The 23,611-nt window shown below is 42.0% G+C and overlaps 1 protein-coding gene across 1 annotated transcript in view; it reads left to right on the top strand.

Annotated features, from left to right (window-relative positions):
- AXDND1 (axonemal dynein light chain domain containing 1) overlaps positions 1-23,611 on the top strand; it is a 2,684,234-nt gene that overhangs the window by 2,345,319 nt on the left and 315,304 nt on the right. The window lies entirely within an intron of this gene.

Below are 23,611 nucleotides of genomic sequence, written 5' to 3'. Positions count from 1 at the left end.
AATAAGATTGTCTGGAGTAGCATTTTATTGTATGGACAAGTAAGGCCTGTGGCACAACAGCATAACAAAATGTAGTCATTCTTATTCACTTTTCTCATATATAGGAGGGGACGGTATTCCTTTTGACTGAATGAACTAAAACAAGAAGTAAAAAGGTCACACAGAAAAAACAATTGGTTAAAAACACAAAAAGAAAAATCTAGCAAATCTAGACTTTCCACTGTGTGATACCGTAAACCTCTTGTGTCAAAGGCAACATGGGATATATGCAAATTACCCTTTAAGGATATCAGGTGTTTCAGCTAAATGTCAATTCTGAATGTCCATGACTTTTTCTTTTCTTTTAAGTCTATTTATGGACAATTTCAGGCCAATAAAGCCAAAATCCTCTAGCTGTGGTCATGCATGTTTCTGCCTTTTTATGGCATCATCAGCACAGCAGAAGAGGAATGTTTGACTTTTGGAAACACAGGGTTGTCATACCCAATGGATATCCATAAACATTAGGGTGTCTACAAAATATCCCAACTAACAAACTAAAACAATGAGTAAAAAGGTCACATAGAAAGACCAATTGGTTAAAAACATAAAAGGAAAAATCTAGCAAAGCTAGACAACCTATGTTTCCAAAAGTCAAGCATTCTTCTTATGCTGTGCCATAAGAAGGCAGAAACATGCATGTCCACAGCTTGAGGGGTTTGGCTTTAATGGCCTGAAATTGTCCATAAATAGATTTAAAAGTAAAAGAAAAAGTCACGGATATTCAGAATTGCTGTTTAGCTGAAACACCTGATATTTTTAAAGGGTAATTTCCATATATCCCATGTTGCCTCTGACACAAGAGGTTTTGATTGAATAAAGGAATCTAAAAAAGAAAAAGTGTGTAGGCCTTTTTCTTTTCTTTCTTTTTTTTTTTTTCAGCTTCGTTTTTATTTGGCTTAATTGGACCTCTCATTGACAATATATGTTATTAAGTTTATAGGCATATGTCTTGTCATATATCAAAAAGTACTAATTTGAGATCATTATTTGCATGTACTTCTGGTGGTCTACTTCACCCTGTCGAAGGCCAACAATATCGAAGCTGATATTGTTGGCACCAAAATGTCGAAAGCGAAAGTCATCGAGCATGTAAACGGAAATCTCCGTAAGGGGAGATTTCCATTTACTGCAATGTAGTGCGATCTCAGAGTTGGTATATTGAAGTAGCGTGGGTGTGGGGGGTGCAGGGGGCTTGCCCCCCTGCATAGAGAAATTTGTGTTGTGTTTGATGTTTGGGGGTTTTGACATTTTTGTGTCGATTATTACGCTGTCGACAGTTTGAGTTTTCGACAGCGTAATATAAACACGTACTTCTGGTGATGGTGCTAGAGATAGCAGCCAAAATGGCTTCCTAAGCCCAAAGCTCTAGACAAGGCCTGCAGAAATTGGAAAAAAATAGTGTTTCCAGGGGAAAAAAGCAACCCAGAAGTAAAGATGAGTGAGAAGGAACAAACTGATGGCTTTAAAGCTGCAAATAAGGAGGAATAACTGTGCATTCTGTTTGAAAAGGCTATCACAGACGGCCAATATGTGAGTTCCTTGAAACAGCAATACAACAGCAACAGCAGAAGTGGAATGCTGCAGGATCTGGAGGAATCTAAAGCAACAATTAAATCTGAGCTGCAGGAGCTGCTTCATTGAATTTAGGAACTAAAACACAGGCTGAAAAGATGGATTGTTTTGAAAAATTGCTTAAGAATGAATAACTTTGGGATAACTGGTTTACAAGTGAATGTGAGCACCAGTGAACTGGAGTAATCTGTAACGCAGATATTACATGACAGCACTGTGATAGCAGGAAATTGAGAAACACTAAAAGAGAATACACAGAGTTGGGTGGTCGCACACCACAGTAGAAACCAGACTTGGGCATGTTTTGGCATGTTTTCATTCCCCTGCTATGAAAAATTAAATAATAAGACAAGCAAAAATACTTAAATATATCCAATTTGCAGGGATGTTCATAAAGCTTGTCAAGCATTACTCAGAAACACACCGTAAGAGAAGGAAAGCTATACTGGAGGTAATACATTAACTAAGAATGCATGTAGCAGCAGCTACATGGTTGAAATTCCCTCAGTTCTGAAAGTACAGCAGGAAGGAGAATGATTCAGGCTACACAACTCAGACAGTGAAAACATAAATCTTCTGCCAGACATGGGCTGGGAAAGCAACCTTAGACATAGAAGAGTTGATGCAGAGACACTGGGAGAATGTGCAATATCAGATGTTGAAACCTGATTGGGAAGAAAACAAGACAATAAGTACAGGGGGATCACATGCCCGTAAAAGAGATGATCAGGAAATAAGTAAATCACAACAAACACAAGGAAAGGAGAAAGAGACAGGTAGGTAGAAGGGAAACAAGTGTAAGAGATATATCAAAGGGACAAAAGAACAAGAAGCCTCTCCAAATGGAGATTTAGGCACAAAAACTGAGGAAGATGCAGACTCAGAGACAGACAAATGAGTGCTGTAAGGAGATGAGAAAATGTTGCGTCAAATGGTTTGGGTGACTCAGAAATGAACTGATGAATGAATGAAGGACTAAACAAGCTGGATAGGATCATTTATGATGAATGGCAGAGTCAAAGCCATGGAAGGCAGAATGATAAAAGAACTGAAAGTGTCCATAAAAGAAGTAATAAATAAGTGGAAGGAATAAACACTGAAAGGCAGGTGTCTGTGGACAGTGCAGGAAGGATGTATTAAATGAAACAGATCCTTATCTTGCAAAACAAGCCCCAGGGAACACAACATCAAAACTTTACAAAACAATGGGATAAAATGAATCGATTCCCAAATGATGGGTAATGTAGTCAAAGGGTGGCAAAAGACTAGCCTTCAAGTTAAGCAATGCAGTTTTCATAACTACTTACTGATAGACAATGAACTGGAGTTAACACAAGTTTAACAACTAAATTTAAGAAAAAATAAGTAATTGCTGATGTAACAAGTAGGGGCGTGAAATGGAATGTATGGTGGAAAACAAGGTAAAAAAGTAATCAACAACCCAGAGAAAAATGGAAAATAAAAGAATAATGGTGTATAAGCAGCATAGTAAATAGCTGTGAAACTGCAAAAAAAAATGAAGCTGGTGCACCACTGGTTAGCAAAAATGGGGAGGGTCTCTAGAAGGGAACAAAATAAAATCTTAAAAGGCCCACATCCAAAGCATAACCATGCACATGCAAGACCCAAAAGGAAGGGATCCTGAGGATTGGGATTGGGAGGGTAGTTCAAAGCATAGACAGCTGCCAAAGGACGCAGTGTTCATCTTGAAGGTTAAGCTCAGAGAAAGGATTATGTTGAAGGGCAGCAACTCAAAAAGTAGGGATGAGCAGACAAAAATAAGGAAAATACAGATAATTACAGAATAAGGAGAGTACATGAGAATGCAACAAGGATGAGAAGGAGACATTGTTCTATTACAGAAACAAAACTGAAAATTAGATATGGGAAAAAAATACTGTGTTATGACTACCCAAAGGGAGAAATGAACAGCAAGGCATTGGGAAGAAAGAAATTAGTAACAATGTATTTCATAGAGGGCTTCAGACAACCACAGGGAAAGTGATAAAAAGTGTGATAGGCAGATGGATCATCTGGTAAGGAGGGTTGGAAGGTGCACATTAGATAATAGAAAATATATATGCACCAAAGAGGGATGATGAAGGATTATACAAGAACTTTTTTGCTAACTGGGCACAAACCAGAAGAGATGAAATAGAGATAATGGGAAGACTTACAGTGTCACCATGGAAGTGTAAAAAGACAAGTTGTGTGGAGGAAGAGAATATAAGAAAGAGATGAAACAAGATCTAGCCCAGTGAATGAAAGAAGGAGGGTAGCTGGACATATGGAGGGAAAGGTATCCAAATGAGAGGGAATACACATTAACAATAAACATTTTGATATATGCAAGTAGGTTAGACTGGTTCTTAGAGAGGGAAAACCTAATGGAAGTAAAGGAAGATATCTGAATACAGGAGAGACACATATTAGGTCATGCAGCACTGACACTTAAGGTAAGAGTGCAGGAACAGGAACAATTAGAAGTGGGTGGAGATAGGCTAAGCTATACATTGAAGGAGACATAGGACAGATATACACTATAAGGACTAATATTGGAATTAGTATAGGACAATATGAAAGACTGGGACAAACTGGAAGTACACTAGTGGAATGGGATGAAAGTTACTGACGGGAAAACTGATGAGTGCAGAATGAAAGAAGAGAAGAAAAGAAGGAAAGGTTATTGAGTTGCTGTCGAGAGCTAGTTGTGGTACAGATGGAAGCTGGAAGAACTGAATGTAGAAGGCAAACACTACAGATCGGAGAAAAAAAAACAATAATAATGGAATTGGAGGGTAAAATTATTATGTAGCAAGAAACTTAACAATGGCACTAGAGGGACTTCTGGTGGATAGTGGGGAGGTACAAGGGAAAACCTAGCCAAGAAATACAAGTAGAAGAAGGTAGAGAAGTTCAGAGGATAAGGGGGAGAGATGGAGAATATTTAGAAGAGGATGAGCTAATCAGAGAAAGATTCAAAGAATGCTACATGGAGATCTGCAAACAACAGGAAAGGACAGAAGTCTCATAATGGAACTGGGAAAATAATGTAGAGGCATATATACTGGAGGACAAATAAAGAGGCAAGCTGAATGCAGAAGGGGCAAGGGGTGAGATAAGGAAAACCATATACAGGATGAAGGACTGGAAATCTGGCAGACCAGATGGATTCCCCCCAGAAGTCTACAGATGGGGATGGGAGGAAATGTGGAAGGGCCAAGAAGAGGAAAACAAGAGAGTGCAGAACTCAGGGTAGATATGTAAAAGTATGAGGAAGGTCAGGCTAACTATGATACCTAAAGTGAGAGGTGAAATGGGGAAAGTGGAAGATTTAGGCCTATCTCTTTGATTAATGTAAATATTAAGATTTTGGCAAATGTGTTGACAGGAAGACTAGATGAAGTATTGGCAAAAATAATACAAGCAGTGCAAAATAGTTTTATAGAGGGAAAAAAGGCAGAAAATGGTGGGACCTGCTAGAATTTATACACAGAGAGGAACAGAAACAGGAAGGGAAATGTGGGATTGTGCTCTTTGACCTGCAGAAGGCCTTTGATATGCTGTGGTGGGACTTCCTATGAAAGATACTGCAGCAACAGCAGGTAGGAGAAAAATTCAAACATGAGATATAGGCCATATACCAAGACCCAAGAAATTGAAATACTCATAAATGAAGAAGTATCTGAGGAGACTAGGATAAAGAGGAGACCAGACAGGGGTGCCCACTATCCCCATACCTGTTCTCGGTTGTAATGAATGGAACTAGCAGTGGAAGTCAGACACAGTTTTGCAAAGCTTGAAGAAAAGGAGGGGTGAAAGTGTCAGTTTGTGTTATATGCATATGACTGCATGTTATTTTGAGAGGATGTGGCTGAAGCAGTGGGAACTATAAGACAAACATTCGAGACGTTTAAGAAAGTGGTAGGACTCAGGTGAAAGAAGAAAGACAGTGGTGCAGCTCCGGTGGTTTAGAGGGATAAAGTCCAGACTACCAGCCCAGTCAACCTGGGTTAAACTAGCTGCTCAGGTGACTGATGGAGCAGCAGGGGATGGATAGGCATACCCATCTCAGGGTAGGGTGGGCAGTTACATGGACATTCCCACCTGTGGTTCCTGGTGGAGGCCAAGGATGTTATGTAAGAGAGCGTAGCTCAGGAGGTTAGGGTGCTGGACATGGCTGAGCTGCCATGGAGGCAGGGCAAAATGTCACACACACCCATTGCACATCCATCCATCAGGTGTCACCACAAAGCCATTATGGGATGTTGGAATAAGGGGTAGAGCATAACAAAAAATACCGTCAGGATGCCTTTAGGTTCAACAACTGGCCAAGCAGAAAGCAGAGACAGTTCAAGGGATTTGAAGTAGCTTTTAGACCTATTGTGGACTGGGGCACTAGCGGGCAGGACTGTAGGGTGGTGTAGAGTGTGTCCCCCCCAAAAAAGGCAGTGGTTGTATGATTAAGAAAAGAGAAGGGGAAAAGGGAATAGGTGTGATAAAAGAAGTGGAGTTCACCAAGTAACTGGGATTCTATGTTAGGAACACTATGCAAGAGACAGTCAGGAAAATCCTACTGAAACATGGAAAAAAAGGTAAGGGATACTCTTGGGGAGGGGGGACTTGTACATTGCTTGGGATAACTAATGCCGCAAGTATGATGATACTATCAATAATCTTTCACCTACTCCACAATATACAAATTGACCCTAGGGATAAAAGGCTGCAGCAAATAAAAAAAGACATGGAGGACTGGGTCTATGAAGGTAAGGGAAAAAAAATGAGTAGGGCAAAAATGAGAATGAATAGGAAAAAGGGCCTGGGAGCTCCCATGTATCCCAACATATATGCACTGACGTGTAACATCATTCACTGGATAGAAAGAGATGAGAAGGAGGTTAAGCAAAAGAGAGTGCAGGACAAGGAGACATGGAGAAGCTTACTAAAGAACAAGACTAAAAGCACAAAAACAACTAAGATGCATGAAATGAATCGGAGGGAAACTGGGTAATAGAAGGGTGGGGTGCAAAGATAGGGAAGAAAATTGAAGAAATCTGGAGGAGAAGTGGAGTAGCTTGCGAGGAAGGTTTGGTGTGCAAAGTAGAGGATGGTGAGGAAAGATTTAAAGCAATGGAGGAGTAAATATCAGAGTCCCAGTGGTGGAACTACTTGGTTCTCAAAGAGACCTGGCAAAGGGGGAAAGGAATAGACAGAAAAGCAGGACACAAGAGAGAAATGGCAGTCTGGATGAAATGGAACAGGTTAGGGAAGCAAAGGACCAAACAAATATGTGTTGAGAAGCAAGATTGAAAAACAGAGAATGACAAAGAATTAGGGAAATGTGGAAGGATGGAATAATGTTGCTGGATACTGGCAAAAGACAATTCAGGCACTGAGGCACATGCAACAAGTTCACAGAGTGAGAGATCAAAGCCTATGAATATTGCAAAGATGGTATATAACTCCCATGAGATTGGTAAAGGAAGGCAGAAAAGAGGATTGTAGATGCTAGCAAAATCAGGAAGAAGAGACAGAAATTATGTATATGTTCTGACTGTGGATGGGCACAAGAAGTCTGGAATCAGGCACATATGATTTGAGAGACATATTTCTAAAGGAAGCAGAGCATACTTGGGAATTCTCATATAAGGGACATTAAGAAAGAGGCCAGTATATACAAAGAAAGAGAAATGAACATTATCAAAATGCTGAGTGCTTAAGTTAATTAAAACCATCATCACTCAAAATTGGAAGGGGACAAAAACTTACGGGAGCAAGAGTTACAGAAGAAGTCCCTGAACATGAGGAGCAATTGGCAAAAAGTGACTGCACTGAAGAAAGGAGGGGAGGAAAAAATGAAAAGAGGTAATATAATACTACAAGAGTAAAAATCATACCAGTAGAAAGACAAGGGCAAACCTAAAGAGAAATCAGGAGGATGGGAGAATAGGGATAGAGTAACAAATTAAGTGATAAGATTTGGTGCAGATAAATGTATTATACTGTTAGGAACGAATTTAAATTGTCAAATGTAAACACTAGTTTTGAGCTGTGTCTTATTGAAAAGATATGCTGGACTGTAGTTAAGGACATAAATGAAATGGGCCAGCCACTGGTGGTGATAAAGTGGACCATATATGAGGACTGCACTACAGAGTTGATATGGAAATGTGTTTTGTGCAGTAAAGTTTAACTATAAAAGAAATATATACATGTACTTCTAAAAGTAATTCCTAATGACTTTACACACACACAGATTAGTATGTCAAAATTTTATATAATTAAATAACTACCAATGAAGAGTTAATTCCAGCCAACCTTTTTCTCCTAGTTTTAAATGTTTCTTCTGCTGTATCTTACAATTGATAAGAACTTATATGATGTGCAAAAAAAATCAGTTATTTCAGTAATGGGTGCTTGTGACACAGAGTTTAGTTCTTCTCTTTCTATATAATATTCATTTACTCATATGCTTATATGTGTGTACATATTTTGCAGTAATGGGTTTTCGATTGAAAAAATGTATATATACCTTTAAAAGTGATAGGAAATCTGGATATATCTTTAAATCTGTGCTGCATTATGTGGGAATATTTTCATTCCTAGGTAGCTAGAGGCAGCCATTTATATTAGTTAAATAACTAGCAAGTCCTTAATTGTCAAACAAAAATGTATAAGAATAGGCTGCCTGAAGCAGTAGTCAGAAAAAAGTCAGATCCTCCCTGAAAGACCATTAAAAAGAAAGTCTTAGGAGCATCGATTGCAAGCCCATTTGAGGCTTCTTATGGAATGTACCTATGCTGAGAGCTGAAAGAGCCTGCAGCCTGGGGTGCATGTGGAGAAAACTTGTGGAAGTAGCTGGGTTTGGAGGAAAAGAGCTGGGTCTGGGTGAGGCATGTAGCTTTGGACTTTTGTTGTGTAAAGAACTGCATATTTTGTGGAGCAGCTGTGTGGACTAAGCATCATGATTAAATGAGGAATTATGAAAGTACTGCTTATTTTTTATTCAGAGCTCAATAGCCAAATACAATGACCTTTGAATTGTGACTTGCTAAATAAACTTGCCTTCTTATTATGTCATGTATCCTTTATCTGTATAGACTTAAACACTGACAGAGTTTGAGGTGGTCATTTTGGGTACAAATTTCTATGGCTAAAGTCCTAAGCCACAATCAAGTCACTGACTAAGCAATTGCAAATCCCCCACAGTCAAAGAAATAGAGACAGTTTGTGACCTGAGTAGTGCTGACAGATTATTTTCTTGGAGAGAGGGCAGGTGTAGTTCTGAAGAGTATTTTGTATGTGTAGCTATACCTATATTCATGCTGTTAGATTTAGTGCTGAAAAGTTTTTTTTTTACATTGGGAAGAGTGCAACAGCAAATTTTTACTGTTAAGTGCAACCATGAAGCAACTACTAGAGACACTTGTGGAGTGGCAGGTAGGGACTGACCAAAAGTATCTAAAATTAAAGCAGTCACTAGTAGTGCTGGCTAGTTTTTAATCATGTTATAAACATTTTGGGTTTAAAATCTCTTTTATGTTGTCATTCAGTCATTTTAAAGTAGTTCTATATAAGGAATACAAGTGCTGAAAGTCTGCTGTGCAGCTTAGTAAGGAAATTAATTTTGTTTCTAAAAGGCCAGCTTACTGTGGTATGTTTCAGTCATTCCTATATAATTATCTGCTTTTTGTCTTTATAGTATGTAACTAGAAAAATGTTGATATCATTTGATGTTTTGCATGGTCTTTAATGTTGCTGCTTCTGGCCCAGATTAAGGTTGAAAATAGTACAATGAGCCCTTTTAAAGGTCTTTCTTTTAGTACTAGTCTCAGAGCCAGTCAAAGGAATGCCAAAGAAATGTGAAACTAGTGGAAAAGGTTATTATTACTACCTAATAACAAGTAAAAGGTACTGTTAAGACTGGAAGAGGATTCTGTGGCAATTTTACTTTTAGTTGTTGTTGTTGTGTCTTTCGGCTTTTTTCAAATATTTTTCATTTCTAAACACGCCTAAGGATTTTTATATTGCGTATCTTATTACATACTCCAATTAGTGGGTTATTTACTTGGCCACATTTCTCTGTGGAATATTTAGCTAACTTTATACTTCTAAACATCTTGGTGACATTTAAAGGTAGTGGAATTCAGATGTCCCTTTAGTAACCTTTACGGACATTGTTCATTTCATTAGAGGACTTATTTTATGATGTAATGGGATCCTATCTCGCCTACATTCATAACTGATGGGCTCGGAGCCGATCCATCGGCTCCGACTCGGCCAACTAGTACACTAGAACGAAGTCTCTTATTGGCTGGGCTACCCTCTATCCCAGGATGCACCACACCTGCTTCCCCAGATCTCGTTTGCCGCTTTACAAGCTGGACGTGGTCTCGACTTGGCTGGAGCTAAGTGGTTTCTTTTTACCTTTTACTGGTCTTTGACCTTGGGGTTTTCTTCTGAATTTGATAAAAACAGCTGTTTTAACGGCTATTCTCTGTATTTTGTGTGTTTAATAACTTTTTGTGTGTGAAGTGATTTTTACTGATACTTCTATTTCGCTGTCGGGCAAGGCCCGTTTAAGTTAGAGGGCCTTTGCCCTACTTTTGAAAGTCTGTGTCATTATTTTTCTCCGGGCAAAGCCCGTTTAAGTTAGAGGGCCTTTGCCCGTTGTTGTTGTTGTTGTTGTGCGTGCTTACTGTGTTTCTCTTGTGAGGTAAATCTCCCTCTCAAGAGCTCGTGCCTTGTTTTCTCGCACTCTGTAGTTGGCGCTAACTTTTTGATATTAGACACTGCCTTCTCTTACTGTACAATATGTCTAAAGAGCAGAAGTCAGGATTTAAAAAATGCACTAGGTGCAATTACAAAATGTCTATTACAGACAGTCACTCGATATGCTTGTATTGTTTAGGGCCTAAACATTTACAGGAAACATGTAGTGTATGTCATGCTTTCTCCTCTAGGGTTCTTCAAGAGCACAAAAATAAACTGATCTTGAAGGGTCTTATTAAGCCCTCTTTCGAGGAAGCTTTGGATTCTCCTATTACCTCTAAAAAGATCGTCGGCTCCGACAAGTCCGTCGGAACCGACTACTAAAAAGCATAAGTCGACCTCTTCTTCCTCGGCTCCACTGACTTCGGGGCCGAGGGTCGAAAGGTCTGCCTCCATGCCTCTTTCCTCGGCTCCATTAGTTTCGGAGCCGCAGGTTGGAGTATCGAGAGGCGAATCACCTCCATCGGTTCCAATGGTTTCGGAGCCGGTGGAGGTGTGCAGCTCAGACTCTTCCCCCTTGGCTCCGAAGAAAGCTCCTTCGGCGCCGATGGTTGTCCATGCTGTGGTGGAACCGGCGCCGATAGTGTTGGAGCCTTTTCGGAGCCGGTCCCCTACACTCTCGGAGCCGAGAGGAAAGTCTTCTCGTCCTTTGTCTACCTCCTCTAAATCCTCAAGACTGTCAGATTCGGATTTGGATAGGGTGATTCAGAGGCTTTTCCAGTCTCCAGTTTTTGCTCAAATGGTCTCGGCTCCGGCCCAGTTGGCTTCGGAGCCGATCCCCCCTCCGAAACATTCGATTCCTCCTCCAACCTCCTCGGAGCCATTGGAGTCGGTGATGGTGGAGCAATGCGGAGCCGTACGGTCGGAGCCGAGACCCCTTCGAGGTCTATCGGCACCGACTATGGTTCCTACCCTGTCCTCTGGTTCAGGGTTTGGTACTGGGACTTCCTCAGCCGGGCCCAAGGGGAACACTTTGGGACTGGGTGCCTCGGTACCTAGTCTTCCCCTCGGAGCATCGGCTGCCGGAATTCCCAGTGCCATCGTGGCCTCTAGACCAGTGATCTCCATGGAGTCTGGAGGTCCGGCCTTTGAGGCCATGAGGAGCGCGCTGGCCATGCCCTTGCCGGCTCAGCAGGCTTCCACCTCTCCATCCCTAGACCTGGAGACTGGTGCTCCTGCCGTGTTGCAGTCCCCTGGCAGCGGGGCCCCAGGGCCTGAGGATACCCCCATCGGGGGTTCCCTTCTTCCAGGGGGTCCGTCCGAAACTGCTTCGGACGAGCCCCCACGGAAGAAATTGTGCAAGAGGAAGCACGTGGACTCCCAAGATGAGTCTGTTACATCGGACACTGACCTCGATGACGCGGAAGGGTCCCCCAAATCATCTTCGGATGATATCTCTTTCTCAGATATCCTTGAGATTCTGAGACACAGGAGATTGGCAGGCCTAAACCCCTTCCGCTGAAGAGTCAGTCTTCCTCAAGGCCTTCGGGGCCCAGCCCTCCGCCTCCTGGGTGTCTCCGCCCTTCGATGAACTCCTTGATTTGGTTTCTCGAAGGGCTTGGGAACACCCTGATTCTGTGGAACCGGTGCCTGCGAGACCTAATAAATTTCTTTCAGCCCCCCCCCCAGAAGGAATTTCTTATGAAAGGTGTTCCCGTAGATGCTATGGTGGTGGCTTCTGCCACACAGCAGGACGTGGCAGAGGCTTCAACGTCTATCCACCCTCCTAATAAGGATTCCAGGAGCATGGATAGGTACGGGAAGCATACCCTTTCTTCAGCGGCCTTTACCTTACGGTCACTGAACTATTTATGTCATTTTACCAGGCTCCAAAGGGACCTCCTTAAAGAGCTAAGTGACTCCCTCACTGGTAATCTACCTGAGGCGCTAGCCCCCACTGTTGGCGCCCAGATGACTACCTTGTTTTCCATCGTAAACTCGTCCATGAGGCTCATTTTGTATGCGGCCGAAGGGGCGAGTAGAGCAGCGGGAACAGGCGTTGCCCTCAGGAGACACGCCTGGTTACGCTTGTGTTCATTTGCGGAGGCCTTCAAGTCTTCCTTCGCCGACGCCCTTTGATGGGTCATCTTTGTTTGGACCCAAGGTGAAGGACACACTAACTCGGTGCGAGCAGGAGGGCAAGACCTTGACTGCCGTTGGGGCCCGCTTTTCCGCTCCCTCTAGGCCTTACCCCAAGGTCCAGAGAGGAGGGAAAATGTGGTTCAGAAAAACTCAGAGGTCTTTCCCTACTCCACCCAGTGATCCCCCCTCCAGAGGCGGGGGGGGGGGATTCAGGAAGACGCCGCCCCAGAGGCGGCAGAGGCCCCCGTAATTCTGGAGACCGCGATTCCTTTCGTGGTTCTTCCTACACTCAGCGTCCCTGAGTTGTTGCCCGACTGTGCAGCTCCGGAGCCAGTCGGGGGTTGTTTTGCGGAACACCCACAAGCTTGGGAATCTATAACCAGTGATCAGTGGGTGCTTCGGATTATTACCGGAGGCTATCTCATCCCCTTCATCAAGCCCCCCCTTCCCTTAAGGGAAATCCCGGACGTGCCACCCAGTCAGCGGGATCAGGCAGCAATAGAGATTTCAAAGCTGCTAGAAAAAGGAGTCATCCAGCCTGTCCCCGCCGACCAGATCGGATCAAGAACTTACTCAAGATTATTTTTGGTGCCAAAAAAGACAGGGGACTTCAGGCCCATTTTGGACCTCAGTTCATTGAATCGTTTTGTGGAAAAGTCCAAATTCCGAATGGTCACCCTTCAATCCATTCTTCCACTGCTGGAGAAGGATGCATGGATGTGCTCCATAGATCTCCAGGACGCTTACTATCACATTCTGATAGCTCAAGAGTCCAGGAGACACTTACGCTTCCGCCTGGGAGTCAGTCATTTCCAGTTCCGAGCACTGCCCTTTGGTCTCACCACAGCCCCCAGGGTGTTCACCAAGTGTCTGGCAGTGGTGACTGCTCACCTGAGGAGTCTAGGATTCCAAGTGTTTCCTTATCTAGACGACTGGCTCCTTACTGTCACCTCCGAGCATCTACTATTTCAGGCGCTCAACGCCACGTTCACCTTGGGCCGTTTCTTGGGAATTACATTCAATTGGCAAAAATCTGTACTACAGCCATCTCAGCGTATTACTTTTATAGGCGCAGACTTAGATACAAAAAGGATGCGTGCCTTCTTACCGGCAGCAAGAATTCAAGTTCTGCAAAACCAAGTCAGATCCTGTCTCCCCCTATCAAGAGCTCCGGCCCATCTGATCCTACAACTGTTGGGCTCGATGGCGTCATCTATACTCCTAGTCCCCTTAGCCAGACTCCACATGCGAATTTTGCAATGGCTCCTATCGGTTCAATGGTCCTATCAGGAACTCCCCTTGAACCATTTAGTCATGATCACGGAGAGTTGCCGTCGGGATCTGCGTTGGTGGCTCCTCCAATCCAATCTCGACCAGGGGCGACCCTTTATTCCTCAATCCCCCGTTGCCACTGTGACCACGGACGCCTCCCAGGTAGGGTGGGGGGGTCATTACCTGGACAGGTCGGTCCAAGGCACATGGCAACTCCAGGAAACACATTTGCATATCAATATCCTGGAGATGAAAGTGGTACTCTTGGTACTACAAGCTCTCCATCACGCTCTCCCGCAAGGTCCGATTGCTATCCTATCCGACAACATGTCGGTGGTTTGGTATATAAACAAGCAAGGTGGAACCAGGTCTTACCCACTGTGCAGAGAAGCCATGAGACTTTGGCACTGGGCGGTAGCTACCAACCGCTTTCTAATGGCAACGCACATACCGGGGAAATCCAATGTGATTGCGGACAGATTAAGCAGGACCATTCTGTTACCCCACGAGTGGTCCCTCAACCAAAGAGTGGCTGCGAAAATCTTCACCAAATGGGGCCTCCCTTGCTGCGACTTGTTTGCCAGCCCCCACAATGCGAAGTGCAGAGAGTTCTTCATGCTGATCCCCTCTCAAGGACAGATTCCCAGGGACGCTCTGACCCACATTTGGCCCTCCGGTCTTCTTTATGCCTTCCCTCCGGTTCCCCTCCTGCCGAGGGTGATACAGAAGGCCATTTACCTGGAGAGCAAGATGATTTTGATTGCCCCGCACTGGCCTCGTCAGGTTTGGTTTCCCTTCCTACAGAGGCATGCGGTAGAAGGTCCATGGTTTTTGGACCCAGTGCTGGACCTGTTGACTCATCAGTCAGGACGGTTTCACCCGTCTCTCAGGTCATTGAGGTTGGCGGCATGGTTACTCCGCTTCCATCCTTAGTCCGAGACAATTCCCTTTCTCCGGAGGTGATCCACATATTGTCTTCTTCTCATAAACCTTCCACTGTCAAACTCTATTCCAGCAAATGGAAAAGGTTCGCCTTCTGGGCTCAGCAACGAGGTATAGACCCCCTTACTGCCCCAGTATCGGAGGTTTTGAATTTCTTGGCCTCTTTTTCAGTTGGGCTCTTCAGTTTCCACGATTAAGGTTCAGCTAGCGGCTATCTCTAATTTTCATGCTTCTTTTGAACCTTCATTGATGTCTCACAAACTTTGTAAGTCTTTCCTTAAAGGAGCATGGCTCCTTAGGCCTCAATATCTCACCCTGTCCCCCCTTGGGACCTAAATATGGTTCTTGCTGCCTTAACTGCCCGCCCTTTCGAACCAGCTGCTATCTGCGATTTGAAATTTCTGTCTTGGAAAACTGCCTTTTTAGTGGCCATAACTGGCCAGGCGGGTTTCAGAACTTCAAGCTCTTTGTTCTGATCCTCCCTATTTGATATTTCACAAACATAGAGTGTCCCTGAAATTAAATCCCTCCTTTTTACCAAAGGTAGCTTCTTCCTTCTGTATTCAACAGACTATAGAGCTCCCTGTATTTTTTCCAGAGTTTTCTAATAACGCAGAATATACTTTTCATCAATTGGACGTCCATAGACAACTGCGTTTTTATTTGAATAGAACCGCTCAGACGCGGAAATCAAATCAACTGTTTGTTTCCTTTGCAATAAACAAATTGGGTCAACCAGTAGCTAAAACCTCCATAGCTAAATGGATTAAAGATTGCATCTCTTTCATTTATTCACAGGCTAACAAAGAGCTTCCCTTTCCAGTCAAGGCTCATTCTACCAGGGCAATGGCTTCTGTAGCTTTTCACTCCAAATTATCAATAGATGATATTTGTGCTGCGGCTACCTGGACTTCTCCGCACACTTTCATTTCTCATTACAAATTAGATGTGGTTTCTCGAGGCAGGGCTTCCTTTGGTTCCACAGTTCTCAGGAGTGTTTTCCAATGAGCCACCCTGGATTTAGGTGCTAGGGACGCTGTCCCATCAGTTATGAATGTAGGCGAGATAGGATCCCATTACATCTTTTAGTTATGTACTTACCATAACTTCGGATGTATGGGATCCATCTCGCCTATATTCATATCGCACTCCACCCTCCTTCCCCCTTCCATTGGGATTTAGAGGAGATGTAGTTCCATTTGGAGATCTTCTCTTGAAGAACTTTAGTTGGTTGTAGTAACTACTATTTTTTCTGTATTTGCATGTATGTATGAAAGCGAACAAACAAGATCTGGGGAAGCAGGTGTGGTGCATCCTGGGATAGAGGGTAGCCCAGCCAATAAGAGACTTCGTTCTAGTGTACTAGTTGGCCGAGTCGGAGCCGATGGACCGGCTCCGAGCCCATCAGTTATGAATGTAGGCGAGATGGATCCCATACATCCGAAGTTATGGTAAGTACATAACTAAAAGTTTACGGTTATTGATAAGATGATAAGAATAATAGGTCAAGTAAACTTGGTTGGAAAAGTGTCCTGGAACATAAAGAAAGAAAAATTTTTGACGATTAAGTTGGGGGATTAATTCTCTCCAAACTTGAATGAATATTTAAAGGAATATACTGACACCTTTGTAACCCCTACTGTTCAGCATATACTTCTCAGAAGTACAGGCAAACACAGGAGGACTATGGCTAACCAAGTTCGCCGATGACTGCAAACTGGGAGCCATAATTGACTCTCCAGCTGACACGGACATCCTCCAAAAGGGCCTTACTGAGACGGACATCTGGTATCAAAATCATGGCCTCAAGCTAAATGCCAAAAAATGCATAGTCATCCTGTTTGGGAAAAACAAAACACCCACGAATTATCACATAGGTTGCAGCTCCCTTAGTACAGAAGAGGTAATAAGAGATCTGGGGACCCAGGTAGATGGTAATCTCTCCTTTGGCAATCATATTGACAAAGTAGTTAGGAAATCCTTCTATGTGGCCCATCTAATTACTAAAGGGTTCACATCTAGAAATAAAGAAGTTATAGTGCCCCTCTACTCGTCACTCATCAGACCTATCATAGAGTACAATGCCCCATTTGGGATGTACCTCACAAGACACTTCCAACAGCTGGAGAGACCAAAAAAGTACCTCACCAAGAGGATTACTGGCCTTAAACATATGTCCTGTGCAGCCCGACTGAAAAAACTCCGGCTGTACTCAGTGGCATATCGCTTACTCAGAGGTGATTTCTGCCTGACTTACAAAGCCATGTCCAACTCAAAATTGATGGACATACTCCACCTAAAGAAATCCAAGTCATTGCGAGCCACGGGCTCTAGTGAGCTAAACCTCGCCACAACAATAAATAGAACTGCTGGAGGGATAGATTCCTGTCACAGAGACTCCCCATGCTTTGGAACAAAATTCCATACTACGTTAGGCAGAGCCCCTCACTAACACTCTTCAAGAGAAACCTTGACGAGTAGATGGGTAACAGAAAATACACCCCTGGGATCACTTCATTGGCTCTGCTTGACAGAGGATCAGTTAATTAATCAATGGGGTGGCGAAAGCCGACACACTCTGGCTAGGCTTATAAATGCCCTCGTTCAGATAGCCTAATACCTACCTATGAACCTATTAACCTATATAAAAGACCGAGTAGTAATAATTAGAAACAGGCAAAAAGAATGTATGAATAAACTTTTTTTAAAATGACTGCAGATATGATTTGGTTCATTGTTTTCTTTTAGCTGTTGGAGCTCACGTATTTTTCCGGTGTACTCCAGTGAAAAAAAAAATATTGCATGTAAAATATCATTATTGACAAACAACTTCCACGTTATGGTATTGATGCATTGGCAAACACTGCTGTGTGATATCTGAGACTGAGAAACAAAAACCAGATATATTCAATAGGAATAATTCACTTTAGTTTGCATGGTTGTTAAGAATATAGATATAGAAATGTTCAGCAACAGAAGCATTTCACTATGAAATCGGGGGATTCTCTTCTAGTTTTCAACTGTAAGTTTCTGGGAGGATAATGGATGAGGCAGACTCACAAAAAAACTAAAATCCTAGAATATTTACAATGTATGTTGGCTTTACTACAAGAGCACAGCTCTCTGAGCTGTTTTTGTCCTAACCAGGTTGCTTTCTCTTTTCCCTAGATTATATGACCATGGTATTAGTATATATGAGAAAGATGGTACAAGGAAGCTTGTCCCCTCTTTAAAAAATAGTTTCAGTGATTTTACCCACAGTTTCAGTGAGTGCAGGTTTCAGTAAATTGAATTTATTCAGCATGTTGTTTGTGGGTGTAAACCTGGGTTTTAGATGGGTGCCAGAAAATGGACCAGATCTTAGGCATATACATGGGATGGCACAGTTAAGAGCTGTCATTGCTGCAACAGTGTTGTCAAAGTGGGGACTTTGTAAGGTAATCCCTAGATTTTTGTTTATTGATTGGACAGCCTTCAAACTATGCGGAAAATTGTAGTTTAAGGCCACACTGTGTAATGGGCAACAGTGTCCATCTTGTAGAAATAGTAGCCAGTTTTCTTAAGAGATGTCACATTTCTGAGATCTGCAAGTTCTTTCAGTTAATGCCAAGCATGGAAAGAGTTTTGACTGGGGCAGTTATTGTCAGTGACTCTATAGTCATTGGCAGGTGAACACAATAAAGGGAGGAGTAAAGATCAAATAGAATCATGAGACTTTTTTGTGTGATTTGAAGACCTCAGCAATTTATTCTGCAGTATAAACCTTGTAAGAAAATAGTATAGCAGTTTGTTTAACTGTAGTAATTATGACCATAAAAATACATGACAAATCTTCAGGTATTTTTAGAAAATGTCTTTTTTAGAAGAGAGGATGCAAATGTGCTGTGATTGTTAATGTTTATCCAATCATGTGTTTCATTTAAGAGTTTTATGATCCTTATATGGAGATATCTGTATATAAAAATGTGGGCTATCATTTAAGAAAGCAGTCCTGAGAACTTCTGAAAGGCTGGCAGAGCTTTGATAACCATGATGAAAGCATGCTAGGATGATGGGGAAGAAAAATTTTAGATACTGTACTAGAGACCAGAGAAGTGGAAAGAGATGTTTACAACAGCATCTTCAAGCCTGGTACATAACAGGCAAGAATGGCATTCCAAATAGTTAAAGTCAAAGGAAACTTTATTGTCATACAGATCAACACAGAGGAAAAAGTGCATATCGCTGCACAACATTTTAATACACAGGCTCATACATAAGAGTGACAGTTTACTGAAGGAAGCAAGATTAAATTAATAAAAATTTAAGTAGTAAAAATAAAAATAAGATACTTAAAACAAATAAAGTAAAGCATTGAAAGCTTTTTTACAGTAGAAACAAAACAAATATAACAACAGCAGGAACAGACTCAGTAGAAATATAAGGATATATAAAAAGCACTACTATAAATAAATGAGAGGCACACACGTAAAACGTACTTACTAATATATGCAATAGACTTACAGTTTGTAGTTTTCATACTGCAGATAGAGACATATAAAGTGAGCTATGTAGAGAGTTATGTAAATAATAATGACATATTGCATGTAAATAATGTTTTGCCCATTTAGCAGGTTAGGCTATGGGTTTGTTGTTCAGCAGTCTAGCATGTGGGAAGAAGCTGTTATAGAATCTGGATGTTCTGCTGTAGCACTTCCTTGTTAGCAGGAGTTTGAACCGTCCATAAGCCTGATGGTATATATCCCTCATTAGCTTTCAAACCACACCGACACAGACTCTGCATATAACACACCCCAGTCAGGAATCAAACCAAAGACCCTCTTGTTGTGAATAGACAACGCTACCCACTGCACCACTGTGCAGTCCCTATTAAATTCAAATGTTTAATGATAATATAAATATATGAGAACACAATTTAACCGGAAATGGAAGAAGGGTGCAGACAGCTAGTGCAATGAAAAAGGGAAAGAAAAAGTACACACTGAATTATTTTTTGGCTTGTTTTTTTTTTTTCTTCCCATCGTGACTATCAAATCTCCCACTTATCTTATACTGAAGAAATGAGACCCTTCTAAAAATGTATTACTCTCAGTCCTATCATCTGTAATGATATGAGGGTTTCTGTTTTAGTCCTAACCCCACTGCACATACACAGTAAGCCACATCATTGTATGCATGCAATGGGCATCAGAGAGAGTGTATCACTCACTTCTGCAAACAGTGTAATCTCTCAACATTGCCCCCCCCCCCCCCAAAAGCCAGCAGGTATTCTTCAGTCTGCACCTAGGACTCTGCAATGGGACCAAGTACTCTAGACATGTGCCCCTCACCCTGTCTCTGAAGGGAGGTGAGTCAGGTAAGCCACTGCACTTCTCCCTTCCTCCAACCACCACCAATAGATACCTGAGCCACTAATCAATCTTAGATTGCCAAGGTCATAGTTAAGGCTTTATTTGAACCTATGACAAAGGAGCTGGTAGTGCTGAAGCACTTTAAAATACTATCATGTAGTATGAACTAAAATGACTGGCTAAAACACCACACTGATAAGAACATACTAAAATGTTATGCAATCTACAGTTTATATTAAGCAGCTATACTGCAATGCTCAGCAGAAACTATCAAAACACTCACACCATTGGAATAACGCGAGTTTTGTGCTGCAGTCTGAAGATGCAGGTGCAAGCAACTAATGCACTAAAGCTGCTCATACAGTAGCACTCCCAGTGGTATAGTGCCTAACTGAAAAGCGTATTACTACTAATAAGTGTATAGTCATAATGAGTGTTTATTTTAATGACCTTTACTGTTACCTGCCTTTCGCATTCAGATGAGGCTGAATATATTTTACTACAATATTTTCAGCATTAGAATTCTGAGTAACTGAGTTGTAAGACTCCTTCCATTCTGCACTTTCTGTAGATTATTCAAACCTTTCAGTGGCAAAAAATACATTGTCAGTAGAGCCTTGCAGTAGCTACTCTGCCATCTGCCCTCGGGGAAAGCTTTTAAGGCTTTTAACATCTGTTGGGAGATTATTAGCAATATTGAAAATTAATGAAAAGATCAAGGATAGTGACTCCTCTGAAAATTACCTGGATCTCTAACACTATTTGATCTGTCAGGAGGCATATCAGGGACAGGTAGGTTACTTGAAGCACTTGGTTAACGTGTTCAAGCAAGCTGTAGAGTTATCCACACAGACAATCTGCAGGCTGTTTTGTAAGATGAAAAGGGCAGCATCAAGAGACTTGAAAAAATGTGAAGAGCTTGCCATCTAATTATACGTGAAGGGGTGTATTAGATGTTGATGGGAATTACATTCCTGTAGCAGAGCTAGAGGGCAGAAGTATATGCTTTCTTTCTAATTGTAAGATCCACTGAAAAGTCTTGGAGAAGATCTACTTGTCCGCCCACCATGTCATATGATTCCATCCAGGAATCTAGTTTTCCGAGTAGGTAAGTAGGTGGAAAATCATTTATCCCGGAGGCTGTGATGAGTCTGATGCAGGCCACAGAACACAGTGAGCTTTTTCAGTGATAACTGCAGGTGGAGGAAACAAGAGTCCTGCAATAAAAAAATCCACTGTAAATATTCATATTGATGCCTTCTAGCTCTTCTTCAGTGCCAGTTAGATGGATGTAATGTACATTTGGCTGTTTTGCATGTCATCCATATTTTTAGCTTTAAGATAGTCATTCCATATTAGTGGTCTCACAAAAATACCTAAGCAACCTTTAGTTGTGAGGCATACACATTCATAGTGCTGATTCCAAGAAGGTGATCTTTACCTCCTAGACATCAAAGACTTTGTTATTTTAGAGAACTAAGTATTTAGTTTGTGGTGGAGTCTATTAGAACATGATAAAACTAGCTTAGTGGTGTTTTTGATCTTGCTTCTACTAATACTCCATGAATATATTATTTTTCTTCTTGACTGACAGCGGAGAGATGGTATGAGTGAGTAATGGTTATGTGTAGTGATATGCCATAGATATACCCTTCTTCCTGGGTAGTGTCTAACTCACAGATGGCAGTCAGGTGTAGAAGATCAGTCATTTTACTGGTTATTGCATAAATGAGAAACAACAAAAACAAGCACTAGCAACAAATGATGTTTTATCACCATCAGCCCTCTTTTTTCCCATTTTCTAACTGGAGTTAGGGTGTCTCATCAACTGTCACCACCTCTCTTCATGCAGTCATACCTGACTGTCGCAGGTCTGCTCTTACACAGTCCATCCATCTCTTTGCTGAATGTCCTCATTTCCTCTTGTCTTCTTCCTCTCTGTCCCAAAATCTCTTCTTCAGCAAATTGTCTTCTGCTTTCTTGCAGATGTGGCTGAACCACCATAAATTGTTCTCTTTGTTCTTTTCTGCAGCTGGAAATACTTGGGCTTCTGCTCTAATGTCCTTATTTCTTTGTCTGTCCCACAGTGTGGGTCCTACCACCCATCTCAGGCACTTTGTCTGCATCACCTTTAGCTTTCTCAACTGCTCTGCCTTCACTGCATAGGTTTCTGTACCATACAGTAGCATTGGTCATTCCACTGTTTTGCTGCAGCTTCTCTGATTGTAGATTTTACTTCCTCATTCAGACTTCCCTTCTTCTCAATTGCCCCTTCCAGATACTTGAAGTTGTTAACCTATTCCACTATTTGCCCTCCTATTTTAATTCTCAACTGCTTCTGTTTTCCACCATTTGCTACCATTACAGCTGTCTTATTTGTACTCACTTTCATCCCATGTGCCTTGAATTTTGCACTCCATTTCATTCCGCTATCATTTGCTGAAGTTATTTGGAGACTGCCTGTAATGCCACATCATCTGCACACAACAACTTTGTTGACCTGTCTCTTCCAGCCTGTTTGCTAATGCAGTCCATCACCATTATGAAAAGCAGTGGGCTCAGAGCTGAATCCTAATGAATACCCACTTCCTCTGGGAACCCCTCTGTGAGTCTGAACACTGTTCATACTTGTGTCATTGGTTCGTGTTGATAGCCAGCACTAATTTTCCAGTGTTTCAGGGACTTTGAACTGTTGTAGTACTTACCAAATTAAGAAATCCAACAGCCCAAAACAGATGATTAAACAATAAAGCCCAAGGAACGATCGATAAAAACGCAGTTTATTGCACACATAAACACTATACACCATACGTTTTCGTTTATATTCACTTTGTCAGATGTGGGTCAAACTACAAATACCTTCCTACTTATAACCTTCCTGTTTAAAAACAACCAATGACCATCATGCTTTAATTAATTTAAATACTTGATGAATGAAACTTAATTAACCAGATACACTGTGTATTTGCCTTTTTCTATCTTCTTCTTCTTTCGGCTTTTCTCAGTTAGGGGTCACCACAGTGGATCACCTCTCCGCTCATGATTGGCAGTGACGTTTTACAGTGTTGAGTTGCCAGCCCAGTGTCCAACCTTCCACAGAAGGCACGCACTCACACCTAGGGCCAAATTAAAGTGTCCAATCCACCTACAACATGTCTTTGGGATGTGGGAGGAAACTGGAGCACTCAGAGGAAACCCACGCGACCACAGGGAGGACATGCAGACTCCACACAGAAGGCACCCCAGCCGAGGATCGAACTGGAGAACTTCTTGCTGTGAGGCGACAATGCTAACTGCTGCACCACCGCAGCCTACAACTGCTTATTCATTTGTTGTATTGGATGTCAAGGAATGAATAGTCTTGTTCCTCTTCCACCAAATACATATAGTTAATTGATTAATTTTGAAACATAAGTACTTTTTTATGCAACTGTCTGTTATTTTCTGTGTCAATATCTGAGAATGTATGAATGAATGAATTTATGAATGAGTGAATGAAGGATGCAGTCTGGGATGAGTAATGTCTTGTTTACCAAACCATATCCTATTACCATCCCAGCACTCCATACACCCTAGTA

Source organism: Protopterus annectens, chromosome 10.part0 (genome assembly GCF_019279795.1).
Source record: "Protopterus annectens isolate FY-2018-M chromosome 10.part0, PAN1.0, whole genome shotgun sequence".
In the NCBI taxonomy this organism is placed as follows: Eukaryota; Metazoa; Chordata; order Ceratodontiformes; family Protopteridae; genus Protopterus; species Protopterus annectens.
Note: the sequence above shows the minus strand (reverse complement) of the source record. Positions and strands in the feature narration are given on the sequence as shown.